Genomic DNA, 15,331 nt, shown 5'->3' on the forward strand with positions numbered 1-15,331 from the left:
ATCCATGATCAAGCTAGAACAACAGATGCCAATAACTACTAATAGCACGTGGCATCAAGCCAACACAATAGAACATTCACTCACAACATAACGGGATGGCTAGTCCCCAACACACAACAGGGCTCAACCTAAGACAATATCCATTCCCACTTCATACCCGAAGGTTCATATGCTTTCTCCGACGGTATAATCTAAATATATGCTTCGTTATGCGAAGTCTCACCAAGGGTAAGCCATAACTTACATGTATGGTTGAACCGCAAACACCAATAACTCACTCCTTCGCCTTGCCTTTCCGCTGAGCCTCAGAACCAAAGTAGTCTAAGCATATTCGAAATGCGATTAGAAATCATGAAGAATGATACTAATACCGCTATCATTCAATATAGGTCAATTCTAACCCTAGAAATTGGGAAAACAGAGCCCACAAGGGCAAAACGGAAAATTCAAAAGCATAATATCAATTAAGCACTAAGTGATCATAACCCAACCACTAATTGCTGATTTAACTCAAGGATAAGCCTAATTTCTGATTTCAAGTAAAATCCCAAAAATTGGGTATAAACCCTAACTCTTTGATTCAAGAATTCGACTCTAATAATGGAGGATATATGATTAATAAACTTAGATTCATCAAAATCTAGCTTAAACCACATCAATTTCATCATTAATAAGCCTAGAAAAAATGTTCATCAAACCCACTTACATTTTCCATTACTAGGAGATTATTAAAGGAAAGGTAGAATCTACGATGATTAAGATTAATGGAATAGTAAAGGGATTAGCAAGATTTGCCTCCAATAGTTTTCTCCAAATATCTCCAAGAACAGTCCCCAAAGCTCTAGTTTCGAAATGGTAATAAATGATAGACTAAGGGCTTATTTAAAACACACTTAATGAAATAACAGGCTCGTTAATGCCACGACGGTAATGGGGCCGCAACGGCAGTGCCGCTACAGCGCCCAACAGACCACCTTGGCGGTCTGGGCCAATTCCCTTTGGCCGCCCCAGCGGTCAACCGGCCGGCCCAGCCGCGCCGTTGGGACGACACTAGTGCTGCCAATGCGGACACCAGGTACCAAAAATCCCCTAATTATTCTGAGTCTCAATCGAAATCCTAAACCATCCCCGATGCCATCTGCTCACAAACCACATACATATATCCACACAAAAATACGCTACGAACGCGCTCGTGGCCTCAAAATTCCCAACGGAGGTCTTGTTGACCGAGTCAACCCCCGATATCTCATTTCCATTTTTCCAACCCAAGTCTCACAATGCATCTGAGTGCATTGGGAATCGAACCAGATACACACACAAGTTCAAAAGACCATCCGGACCTCTCTGAATCAACGAATTTCCAAAAAAGGTCCGTTTACCCATAAGTCCACTTTGGGTCAACTATTTTTCAATTTAAGCCCAATTTCACCAAAAAGTTGTCCAAATTCGATCTAGACACCTTAGGAAGCATGTCAACTGTCCCCTCCGGTAAAAAATGAGCTAATCAATGCTACAAAAAGTGCAAAAATGCCGGAAAGCCTATAACGACTAAACGGGTCATTACAACCAAGTGGACACTTATGTTGATAAAGTATACACATAGACAGAGGGAGCATTTTCTTTCATGGTTTAAATCAAGAAAACCATTCAACATCTTAAGGGACACAGAAAATGGAAAGAGGAAAGAAAGAAAGTGGTCATACTAATTTTGTCTTTTTTGTTTACACCTAAGGAAAACTTAAAAGAATCCAAGCTACCTTGATAGTGTTTTAAGCATGAAACAGTCAAGTATGGACATATTATAGTCTAGACTACCCTAGGAGAGAAAAATAACACTTTCATCCATCAAATCCATATCATTAAGAGAGAAATAGAGCAGGATACAACATAGAAACACCAATTAGGAACAAAATTACACATGTACAAAAGACCATCTTTGCACACAGACTCCAATACTCTATTTCAATATGTCATCTTTTCACATGGCATTCCTACCTCTTTTTACTTACTCAAATCATAGAGGGCCTATTGGAACATGATTCAACAACGAGAAACCCCAGCTGCTTAGGATCAGTTGTACTAGGCTGAGTGGCTAAACTCAAAGCATTTCCAAACCTTTCCCTAGCCCTAGGTAAGTCACTCATTGCTTTTATCATTCCCAAGTGACAGTCTCTTATTATTTTTTATACTCAAGTGATCATATACCATTCTATTTTATCCCAAATGAACTTTATCAAATAAATTTAACATACTCAGGTCCATTTTTTTATTTTCCATTATGTCTTAACTGTTTCATACTACCAACCTTATTAAAAAAACAACCATGACAGTACAATATCAGATGCACCAAGCACCTTCTTAAGCATGGAAGACATGTATATGCTTATTGAAATCAGACAGAGGTGGAAAAATACTCTTCAAAACTAGACAGACCTACAAAACCTAGAGAGATACTCATGGGGACATAAACATGCTATCACAGGCTTGAAAATAGATTTTCAACAACTTAATTAAGTCAAAGGGGTTGGGCAGTGTAGTCAATTAGACATACCTAACAACTCAAAACTCATAGCTCATCATCTTCACATACACTTAGTTTATCATCAGATTACTTAAGCAAAATTGAACATAGAGGCTATTCATATCATGACAGTCAAACTTGATACCTAACTAATCAGTTCACATTCAACAGAGCATAATAATGTAAACTTCTATAAATAACCAAAACCTCAGGCTAAACTAGATAACTCATGCTGATCAGTTTGAAGTTCAGGCATACAACTAGATTATCAACATTTAATAAGGTAGGAATAGAACATAAGCAAATACTAAAGATGCCAATGGCCACTCTAATCACATAGTTGAACACTGGTTTAACTTAGCATGCCAATGAACCAATAGATTTTAAACAAGTCACATGATTAGACACTAATTAAATCAAACAAAGCCTATAGGCATGCTAACTAACACATAATAATAAAAAAGTTAACTTATCTAGACAATTAATGCCAAACTAAGCACAAATATTAACAAGCACATACTAAACATGATCTAAACTAAACTAAATGTTACACCTCGTAGTTTTGTACGTTAAGATTCGTTAGGTGTTAGCGATGTAATTATGACTACAGGAGTACCTTCTAGGATATATGAGATTATATGCACCTACCTTATGATTATGAGACTTTAAGTTCATATAATAATCTAGGGAAGGATTGGAGGGCAACTGGATTAAGAAAATCAAGTTTGTTGGACCTTTGGAGAAAAGATGGGGGACAATTTTGGTCCAACTTGGAGAAAGAATATCTTTCAGTATATGAGAAGCTTTGAAGTAAATCAAAAGCCTAAATTGAAGTTCATGAAGCCTACTTTCCAACACAATAAACCGCTCATCGATATCACATCGGAGTAGAGAGTTATGAACGTTACAAGTTAGGCCGCTAGAGCAAGGATTAACCCTTCGCGAACGGGACCAAAGGGCCGTGAACACGAAGAGTAGGATTGAACAACCTTTCAAAAATGCGACCCAAGGCTACGAACGTGAAGGGAAAATTTTAAGTCGGTTTCCACCAACTTCCACACCCTATATAAGGGCCAAGACCCTCATTTTTCACCCTAAATATTTCCCAAAACTCAGAAATCTTATAAGGGTGTCAGTATATCATAAAATTGAGGGTTGTGAGTAATTTTCAAGTGGCGGAGTATTAGTTTAGGTTCGGATAGCATGTAGTTGTGATTATAGTATCATTTTACGGTGGATTTTTTCTTGGATTCAAAGAAATATTGAAGATCTTTCTGTTCTAATAAAAACAAGATATGAATCTCTCCTTATTTCTATTAATTTAGGTTTATTTACAAAGATAGAGCTATTAAATGATCGTATAATGGATTTGTTGGTTGAGAAATCGGATAAACATCATGTGGTATGCTTTATGGAATATTTTAGTATGGATGATGATGTTGTTGATGTTAGTGTTGTTATTGTTGTTAGTTGTTGGAACTGTGATGTCGGATCAGGGATATATACAGGGTTGATGCTGCCCGAATTTTGGCATATTCTGAAAGAAACTTAATTTGAAGGCTTAAGACAAGCGTATGCCGATAAGCCTAATGATAGTATGAATGGTTTTATATGTAGATTACGAGACTACGACTGATCTTGTGTAGATTACGAGGTAGGAAGTAGGTTGTAAGGTCGGGAAGTAAGCTTCAGGTATGCTAAGGCTGTTCCTTCTTTTCTTGGCATGATTCAATAAATGGTACGAGCATAATGGACCTTGTGACTAGGGATTTATTAAAGTAGAGCTTGTCATATTGTTGCATAGTTTCAGAGGGCTATGTTAATCTTTCAGAGGGGCTATATCTCGCCCTCCCCCCCCCAATGTCCTTGAGTTTATAAAGAGACGAAAGAGACATGTTATCGTATCAGTTTTTTTAAGCATATGTATGGTATAATGCATGATCTATATACACATTTTCTTTAGCCTAGACACTTGGTCAGTGAGACTTTTTTATTTAGCCTAGCTACTTGGTCAGTGAGACATTTCTATTTTACCTGGCCTACGGGTCAGTGAGATAGATATGCCTGGCCTACGGGTCCGTGAGAAAGATTGCCTGGCCGACAGATCAGTGAGGCATATTGCCTGGCTACTTGGCCAGTGAGATTTTACAATTGCCAGGCCACTAGTTCAGTGAGATATATATAATAGTATTATATTGCATTTCATATGAGATAGGTCTGGAGAGATATTCAGGGCATTCGTTTACCTCCAGATTGTATTGTTTTCAGTTCAGTTTCAATTATGGTTGCCTTACATACTCGGTACAATATTTTGTACTGACGTCTCTTTTGCCGGGGGCGCTGCATTCATGCTGCTCAGTACGGATCGACGTACGTTGATAAACCTCCCCGAGGCGGTGGATCCGACATCACCGTATTGGTGAGCTCTCTTTTTGTTCGGAGTTGCCAAGTCTTTTGGAGTTTTCCCTTTTGATTCCAGATTGTATGGTACAGTCACACATCTCCCTAGAGGCTTGTAGACGAGTCTTGTATATTGTGTGTCTGTGTGATCGCTTTGTCGGTTTGTGTATGTCCGTTAGCTACTGTTGGCTTTGTACGATCATAGCAGCCTCATCGGCTTTCTCAGTTGTGTATAAATAATTTAGGTGTATATGCCAGTTCAGACGAAATAGTCAGTATTTATATTATATATCTAGATTGCAGCCTCGCCGGCTTGTTGGTGTTGTTTGTGTGCAGGTAGGCCTTACCGGCTTAAGTCGGGGTTACTCCCTAAAGTTTTAGATTTCACGTGGTTCGCTCGGGCCTAGTTTGGCATCGAGTGCTGGTCACGCCACTCCAGATTTGGGGCTTGACAAACTTGGTATCAGAGCAAGTCTGTCCTAGGGAGTCTACAAGTCGTGTCTAGTAGAGTCTTGTTTATAGATGTGTTGTGTACCACATCATATAAACATAAAGCTACAGCGTGTTACACCCCGTAGTTATGTACGTTGAAATTCATAAGTGCTAGTCATTTCAAGTATGGACTTTGGAGTTGCCTTCAAGGGTATATATATGGTTGCATGTGTTTATCCTATAATCATGAAGGCTTAGTTCATATAGTAAGTGGTGAGAGGATTGGAGAGCAGGTGAGTTGCGGAAACTATGTTTGTTGGTCCAATTTGGAGGAAGAGTATCTTTTAGAATATGATGAGTTTTGAGGCAAAGCAAAAGCCTAAAGTGAAGTTCATGAAGTCTAGTTTCCAACGCAATAAATCGCTCATCGGTACGGCACCGGAGTAAGGAGATATGGACGTTACAAGTCTGGCTGATAGGCTAGAATTTTGGTCTGCGCAAACACACCACCACTAGGCGCGAATGCGCTGATCAATTTTTTGGAATCTTATAAAAAGGGGTTTACCCCTTTATTTCCTTCAAACCACCTCTGAAAATTACCCAAACCTTCTGGAAATTTCCTCCAACTTCCACATATCAAATTTTAATGCAAAACGAGTATAATCCCCGGATTCTGGTCTAGACAGCGTATAGTTGCGATTACAAAATCATATAGCAACAAGCCTTGGCTCAAGTTCAAGGAGGAAAGTGAAGATATTGCAGTTATAGTGGGAGTAAGGTATGAATCTCTCCCTATTAATATTGATTTTGGTTTATTTACGAAGATAAAACTAATAAATAGTCGTATAACAAGTTGTTTGTTGAGGAATTTGGAAAAACATCATGTGGGATGTTTTAGGGAGCATAATGGTGTTGGTAATGATGTTGCTGATGTTGGTATTGTTGTTGTTTTTGGTTATTGAATTATGATTTCAGGCTAGGCATATAAACAGGGGAGATGCTGCCCGAATTTCGGCAGATTCTAAATGGAATTAAATTAAGGATTTGAGATGGGCATATGACTTTGAGCCTAACAATAGTACGAATGGTTTATATATAGATTTACGAGTCTGGAAGGATAAATGTTAAATCGCCAAGGAGACCGAAAGGTATGTTAAGGCTAGTCCCTTTCTTTCTAAAGGCATGATTCCTATACTATGACTCCATACATGTCTTCCATAACATCCTTGTCCCAAAAAGCTAGAAGTTCCCGGTTCTCAAGGTTTTTGTGATGAGAAAGATAAGATGTTTTCTATGATGACCGTGGTGACAATGACGACTCCTTCCTTGTGAACTCATACATATTTTTGATGATGTCCCTTTATTTCCAAAAGCTAGAGATTCATAATTCATAAAGTTTCTTATGACGTTAAAGAAGATTATGTTTTCATAATGATAATAATGATGATGATTCCATTTCTAGCAGTTTCAAAGTTTATGATTTTAATGCTATTATATTCCAAAGCCTATGGATTTGATGCTAATATGAGAGTCTTGAGCTTATTTCATGTTTCCCTTGATTTTACTCATTGTTGTTGATCTCACCTTATAATCATTGTTCCTTCAAGGTGAGACAGAGTGATGATGGTTGTTTCATAATATAATCGGAGGTTACCGACCTTACGTCACTCCGATAGAGTGGTAATATTTATTTGGGCTCTCATGCATGTTGCTTATATATATATATATATATATATATATATATATATGTGTGTGTGTGTGTGTGTGTGTGTGTGTGTGTGTGTGTGTGTGTCTCTCTCTCTCTCTCTGTGTGTGTGTGTGTGTGTGTATCTCTCTCTCTCTCTCTTTGTGTGTGTGTGTGTATAGGGGATATGGGAAAACGGCGAGGCGTTATATATGCATAACCACCTGATCAGTTGTTATATTATGATATCATTCCGGATGTGGGATATATGGGTATGGATCGGGCTGCACGTTCTGCAGCAATATAATATACTTATGGATCGGGTTGCATGTTCCGCAGAAATATAATAATATATATATATATATATATATGGATCGGTCTGCACGTTCCGTAGCACTATTATGATATATGTATATGAGAAATGTTTCTTTTGAAAGCTAAGAATGCATGATATGCGCCTTATGAGGCAATCAGATGTGCATGTTATCTCTTTCTCTCATGTTATGTTCCATACTTCTTGTAATGTTGTTATTTATGCCTTACATACTCATCACGCTGTTCGTATTGATGTCCTTTATATGGACGCTGCGTTCATGCCCGCAGGATCAGGTAGCCAGCCAGACGATCCAGACCAGTAGGATCTCCCCTCAGCCGATGTTATGTTCCATACTTCTTGTTATGTTGTTATTTATGACTTACATACTCAGTACGCTGTTCGTACTGATGTCCTTTTTATGGACGCTGCGTTCATGCCCGCAGGATCAGGTAGCCAGCCAGATGATCCAGACCAGTAGGATCTCCCCTCAGTCGCAGTCGGTGCGCTCCATTGGTCCGAAGCTGCAGCCTTTTTTGGTATGCTATTTTGCTATGTAGATAAGTGGGTATGGCAGGGCCATGTCCCGTCTTTTCTATAGTTTATGTTCCATAGAGGTCTTTAGAGAGTGGTGTATAGTGGGAACGCCATATCCTTTTGTGGTCCTTCATTATATGTACAGTACATGTAGTGGCCATGTCGGACTGCGTTGTTATTCTTTGCATGCATGCCTATATATATCCATTTGTATAATTATGAGTTTTTGAGGTAGAGTTTATTGCATAAATCTTGCAGCAGATGCTATCACTTAGATATAAGTTAGAAATGGGCCACCAGGTTACTCAGCATAAGGCAAGTATGAGTGTAGGGGTGCTTGGTCCGTAGCGATCGAGTACTCATCACGGCCCATTGGTTTGGGTCGTGACAAAAGTGGTATCAGAGCAGTTCGTTCTAGGGTTGTCTACAGATCGTGTCCGGTAGAGTCCTCTTTATGGGTGTGAAGCCGGCCACACTTATAAACAAAATGCTGCGGGGCATTTAGGAATCATTGACCTTCCCTTCTATCTTAGATCGTGCGATAGAGCCAGAGTCTAGAAAAGATCGTTTCTGACCCTTTTTTCCTGTAGGTAGGTGTAGCTTGATATGAGATGAAGAGATCGGCTTCAGATAGTGGGGGTGCCAGGAAGTCCCTAGGGTGGATTCGGGACCCCAAGTCACAGGTTCGAGTAGGATGAGTCCTAGCTATTCTATTGAGACAGACCCTTCCGAGGACATCGAGACAAACCCTCCAGAGTTCGTGACTTCCATGGAGGAGGACCCATCGGAAGATAGTTACGAGATGGACCCGTCTGAGGGTTCGTATGAGACGCCGGTGGAGGAGGCGCCTGAGGCTGTACCAGAGTTGACCCTTTCAGCTTCTTCTATAGTGAAGCATTATGTTACGGCAGCCCCGCCTGTGAGTGTTGCTGATTATTCTAGCCCTTTATCTTAGCCTTCGGTAAATCAGAAGTTGCCAGGATATTCTTATTCCTCGGATTCGGATGGGGGAGATGAGGAGGGCCAGACCAGTAGATGGTGTGTGGACAATGAGGAGGATACTTCACTTTACAGCCCTCCAGACCAAGAGCAGGACAAGCTGGCAGCAGGTATATGGGTCTTTTATTGAAATTTCTTATGTGTGTACAATCATTGCAGTATATCATTAATAGTTGACAAATGGGAGTTTTAGAGGAACCGTTAACCAAAGTAGTTATGGATAACTGCGACTAAGATGTTTTTGGCCACCACTAGGAATCTTAAATTTAGGAATGGAAGACAGTTGTGTGTGTTGATTGATGGTTCTTATTGGGAGTTCCGAAGGCTAAACCAGTATTTGCTCGGTCAGGAGAGTAAGGGACCTTTCCAATCCGGAGGGAGATGCATTACAGGATTTTTATTGGAATCCATTAGAACTTCAACTTGTTCTAGGTCATGTGATAAAAAGGAAGGCCACGCAGCAGGATGGATGCGATCATACCAAAGACTAACGTATCGGATCCTATCAGAACTTTGAAGTTAAACGTGCTTGGGTGAGAGTAGTACTAGGATGGGTGACCCTCTGGGAAGTATGCTAAGAAGTACTATAGATTCAGACATAAGGGACGGATGTGGAACTAGAATAGCTTGAGGGAAATTAGAAGCGTGTAAAGCTCACGGTTGGAAATTCTAAATAATTGCGAGAGATAAAGCGGACTGGCATGGTAAAGAGATAGAAGACATATTACAACTACAGAATTAGGATGAGTTTAAACAGTATTAGGGATACTTTGAAAGAAAGGTGTTAGTAGAGGTATATACGAGATTTTATGCATGGTTAATCAGTATGTGTGCCCCGATAATTGACGCTGCGATATGTAAAAGGTACTGATTGAACAGGGTATTGAAGCTCAAGTGGCAAGTACTACAGGGCAAGTTGATATTATTTTCTCTAAAGGATAGATTTGGATAAGCTTGATGCAATAACATCAGCGAAAAGAAGAAAGTGAGTATACAATAAGAAGATTAAGATGCCCTGAGAAGAGGAGAAGTGTGAGCAAGGGAAGTATGTTGCTAATGAGGGCCAAGTAAAGCTTCCGAGAGAAAGAGTGTAGGATGACGGTAGAGGTAGAGGACGACGGTAAGAATATGAAGAGAATAGAATAGAATATGGTAGTGCGGAACGAAAAGACGAACGTATAGGTCCCGAAAACAGATTTTGATAAATGGGATATGAATTGGGAAAGAATAAGCAGGATTTTGCGAAGAAGCTAAAGGGTTTCGGACTTTGGAGGGGCATCCGAAGAGGTCAATGCATAGTTATAATAACACGCCACAATTACCTCGGAAACGAAGAAGCCCTTCTAAAAAGATGACTTAAAGATAGGATGGATTTGCACTTCTGAAAGGATATTCTACGAACTCCAGGGCCAATGTTATAAAATGGCAAGTGGAGAATAGCACTTAGAAGTAAAAGAACTCAAGACCCCTGAGGACGAAAGTAAGAAGGGTACACTACCAGATTGGTTAAAGAAAGTCGAGCAACCACTATGGACAGGAGAAAGGATAATAAGTTAACAAAGCTGACCAGGAGGAAATGTATCAGTGACATGGGATAAGAACCGCTGTAAAGAGTATAGAGATTCGGTCATAAAGGAAATAATGATACACGGGGAATATTTATAAATATGAACTGGCCGTAGTGGCAAAAAGAAAGACGAAGGCTTGACCAAAAGAAGAAGGGAAAGAGTGTACTTTGTAAGGATTTCATGGTAAGAACAAGAAGCAGCAGGACACTGGAAGAACTATGATGCATAGTTGTGATGGAAATAAGTAGTTAAGGAGAATTACGGGACAAATGAGCTAAGAAAATAAAAGGATGAGTCGTAGGAAAGGATGGTGTGTAATATTAACCTTTAACGGTAATATAAACGTAAATCGGAATTGGGAACCTAGAGCAAGAAGAATTTTAAGGGTGTTAAGAAGATGGTCATGGAAAAAGACTAGGGTTAAAGGAGCGAGGTATAATCGGACACTCCATAGATGGGCTTAATGAATTCCGCTGTCCTCATTAATTCACTAGCCCAGGGAATTACTAGTCATAAAAGGTAGAAGTGGAAAGATAACAAAGGAGGCACCTGCTTTGGATCAGATATGTAAGAGTATTTGATTTAATACCAGACTTCAACTAGCAGAAAGGAAAATAAGTCAAACCATATGGTGAAGGAACTTCGGTATTATAAGGAACAGAGGAGCTGAAGAATCGTTAAGGTCGACCAGGTGAGTATCAAAGATGACTACTATTCAAAGGTTACTGGTGTATAAGAACGTCCTTAAAAAGGGAGTAAGAGCAGATTCAGTCCTGAAATGAATCATGACACGCCCAAAATTCCAAAGAAAGAAATGTATTAGCTTGAATAAGCCAAAGTTCGGGATGTACTGATATATCGAGGATGTATCACGAGAAAGTAGAAATAGATTGGAAATAAGTATATTAGGGGGTAGGTATGGGAAAGAAAGTATGATAGAAAAGTAAGGGGATTAACGAGTCAAAGAGAATGATTCTCGTTGATGTGAGATACGATGTTTCTAGACCATGGTTCGAATCGCTTGTACCGGAGAAATTGGCCCGCATCTAAATAGGCGGTGACATATTTTGAGGGGCAACAAAGAGGATAAGAAAGGTTCGTAGGTCATCCAGAAAAAGAAGAGGAATGAAATAAATACCAAGGACAATTGAGTTACAGCGAAAGGGAATCTTAGTGCCAGAAGAAATGAGAATCCGAACGGAAAGGATAATTATAGGCAGGTGACCATCTCCAAAGAGGAGGAAGGTAGTGTGCTTATGGGTAGCAAGATAGCAGTACTGTCGAGGATTAGAGAGTGTTTCATAAGTCGCCGGTGATGCCGAATACGAGGGCGTGTATTATAGAACTATATGAACAATCATCGTGAAGAAATGGCCAATAAAAATGATGCAAGGGCAGCAGTAGAAAGACAATGAGGAATAAAGGCTAATTAAGTGTCACCGGTATAAGGGAATCAAGGATAAGTATACTCATGTTGGAAGAAAGTTGTGGTAAAGTAAGAATTTATCGCAGTCTCATACCTATAGATCTTCATTATAAAGTTTGAGGAGAAGAAAGTAAAGGAAATGTTCCAATATGAGTTCGAGGATATTTCAAGTCATGAATTAGTTTGAGCCACGATTGTTAGCTTAACATAAGTGTAACCCTACTATGAGGAATAACAAAGATGGTGAGGGAACATTGTGTATGTACGTATTTCAGAGATTTTGTGAGGGTATTGTTGTAGTTAATCTTGGAAAGGAATTAGAATGGATAGTTGAGGTAAAAAACCGTTAAGAGTAGGGATTCGTCGGCAATAAAAATACTATTATGGGAGAAATGATGATGAGATTGTGAGGAATCAAGGGGTCTGATCAATAGACTACAATGAGATGATGTGGTGCGTATGCGAGATTGACGGGTATGAAAAAGGGATGGCCCAAATTAGCACCAAAGAAGCAAGCAAAGGAAGGTGCCATAGTTGAATAAGAGAATTGTCTATCAGCAAGTAAGAAGAGACACTTGCAAGTTAATGGGTAGCCGTAGCAGCTACTGAACAGTACTACCTTAATGGAAGGAGAATGGTAACCAAATATTAGTTGATTCTGGATTGCATACATAAGAACAGAAGGCTATAGAATTTATGGAAGAGTTCAATAAAGAGCAAAGAGAGAACAAGAAGAGGCTGACCAACTTATATTATAGAGATAAGGCGATCAGAGTCTAGGAGAAGGGAAATTACTTCAAGAAATCAATGATAACGTTGTGGAGTTACAACTACAACATTCGAGGACGAATGTTTTAAGGGGGAAAGGATGTTACACCCTGTAGTTCTGTACGTTGAAATTCATTAGTGCTGGTCGTTCCAAGTATGGACTTTGGAGTTGCCTTCAAGGGTATATATATGGTTGCATGTGTTTATCCTATGGTCATGAAGGCTTAGTTCATATAGTAAGTGGTGAGAGGATTGGAGAGCAGGTGAGTTGCGGAAACTATGTTTGTTGGTCTAATTTGGAGGAAGAGTATCTTTTAGAATATGACAAGTTTTGAGGCAAAGCAAAAGCCTAAAGTGAAGTTCATGAAGTCTAGTTTTTAACGCAAAATCGCTCATCTGTGTGGCATTGGAGTAAGGAGATATAGACATTATAAGTCGGGCTGGCGGGCCAAAAATTTGGTCTGCGGGAGCACAGTACCACTAGGCGCGAACGCGCAAAAGGAGGGCATCAAACTTAGCGCGAATGCTCCACTTCTAGGCGCGAACGTACTGAGCAATTTTAGGTCGGTGCAACCCGACCCTAGAATCTTATAAAAAGGGGTTTACCCCCTTATTTCCTTCAAACCACCCCTGAAAATCACCCCAACCTTCTGGAAATTTCCTCCAACTTCCACATATCAAAGTTTAACGCAAATCGAGTATAGTCCCTGGATTATGGTCCAGACAGCGTATAGTTGTGATTACAAAATCATATAGCGACTAGCCTTATCTCAAGTTCAAGAAGGAAAGTGAAGATATTGCAGATATAGCGGGAGTAAGGTATGAATATCTCCCTATTAATATTGATTTCGGTTTATTTACGAAGATAAAACTACTAAATGGTCGTATAATAGGTTTTTAGTTGAGGAATTCAAAAAACATCGTGTGGGATGTTTTATGGAGCATAATGGTGTTGGTAATGATGTTGATGATGTTGGTATTGTTGTTGTTCTTGTTGGTTGTTGAATTGTGATTTCGGTCTAGGCATATAAATAGGGGAGATGCTGCCCGAATTTCGGCAGTTTCTAAATGGAATTAAATTAAGGATTTGGGATGGACGTATGACTTTGAGCCTAACCATAGTACGAATGGTTTATATTTAGATTTATGAGCCTGGAAGGATAAACATTGAATCGCCAATGAGACCAAAGGTATGTTAAGGCTAGTCCCTTTCTTTCTAAAGGCATGATTCCTATACTATGACTCCATACATGTCTTCCATAACATCCTTGTCCCAAAAAGCTAGAAGTTCCCGTTTCTCAAGGTTTTTGTGATGATAAAGATAAGATGTTTTCTATGATGACCGTGGTGACAGTGATGACTCCTTTCTTGTGAACTCATACATATTTTCCATGATGTCCCATTTTTTTCCATAAGCTAGAGATTCATAATTCGTAAAGTTTCTTATGACGTTAAAAGAAGATTATGTTTTCCTGATGATAATGATGATGATGATTCCATTTCTAGCAATTTCAAAGTTTATGATTTTAATGCTATTAAATTCCAAAGACTATGGATATGATGCTAATACGAGACTCTTGAGCTTATTTCATGATTCCCTTGATTTTACTCATTGTTGTTCATGTCACCTTATAATGATTGTTCCTTCAAGGTGAGACATAGCGATGATGATTGTTCCATAATATAATCGGAGGTTACCGACCTTACGTCACTCCGATAAAGCGATAACGTTTATTTGGGCTCTCATGCGTGCTGCTTATATGATATATGCATATGTATATAGGGGATATGGGAAAAGGGCGAGGCGTTAAATACGCATAACGACCTGATCAGTTGGTATATTATGATATCATCCCGGACGCGGGATGCCTGGACTGGGGATATATGGGTATTGATCGGGCTACACGTTCCGCAACAGTTTAATATATTTATGGATTGGGCTGCACGTTCTGCAGCAATATAATATATATATATATGGATCGGGCTGCACGTTCCGAAACACTATTATGACATATGTATATAAAAAATGTTTCTTTTGAAAGCTAAGCATGCATGATATCCGCCTTATGAGGCAATCAGATGTACAGGTTATCTCTTTATCTTATTTTATGTTCCATACTTCTTGTTATGTTGTTATTCATGCCTTACATACTTTGTACACTGTTCGTACTGACGTCCTTTCTTGTGGACGCTGCGTTCATGCCCATAGAGGATGAGGTAGCCTGCCAGACGATCCAGACTAGTAGGATCACCCTCGGCCGCGATCGGTGCGCTCCATCGTCCCGAGTCCAGCTGCGACTCTTTTGGTATGCTATTTTGCTATGTAGATATGTGGGTATGGCAGGGCCTAATCCCGTATTTGCTACAGTTTTTGTTCCATAGAGGTCTGTAGACAGTGGTGTATAGTGGGAACGTCATATTGCTTTGTGGTCCCTCATTCTATATACGGTACATGTAGTGGCCATGTCGGACTGCGTTGTCATTCTTTGCATGCATGCCTATATATATCCATGTGTATAATTTACGAGTTTTCAAGGTAGAGTTTATTGCATAAATCTTACAACAGATGCTATCACTCATATATAAGTTAGAAATGGGTCACCAGGTTACTCAGCATAAGGCAAGTACGAGTATAGGGGTGCTTGGTCAGTAGCGATCGGGCACTCGTCACGGCCCATTGGTT

At 39.6% G+C, this 15,331-nt stretch overlaps 1 long non-coding RNA gene across 1 annotated transcript in view; it reads left to right on the top strand.

Annotated features, from left to right (window-relative positions):
• LOC132054892 (uncharacterized) overlaps positions 1-1,678 on the top strand; it is a 2,569-nt gene extending 891 nt beyond the window's left edge. The window contains exon 2 of the long non-coding RNA XR_009414395.1: positions 1,572-1,678. This is a non-coding gene — a long non-coding RNA (uncharacterized LOC132054892). The remainder of the gene's footprint in view (positions 1-1,571) is intronic.
• Positions 1,679-15,331: the final 13,653 nt, after the last annotated feature.

Source organism: Lycium ferocissimum, chromosome 4, assembly GCF_029784015.1.
Source record: "Lycium ferocissimum isolate CSIRO_LF1 chromosome 4, AGI_CSIRO_Lferr_CH_V1, whole genome shotgun sequence".
Taxonomy (NCBI): Eukaryota; Viridiplantae; Streptophyta; class Magnoliopsida; order Solanales; family Solanaceae; genus Lycium; species Lycium ferocissimum.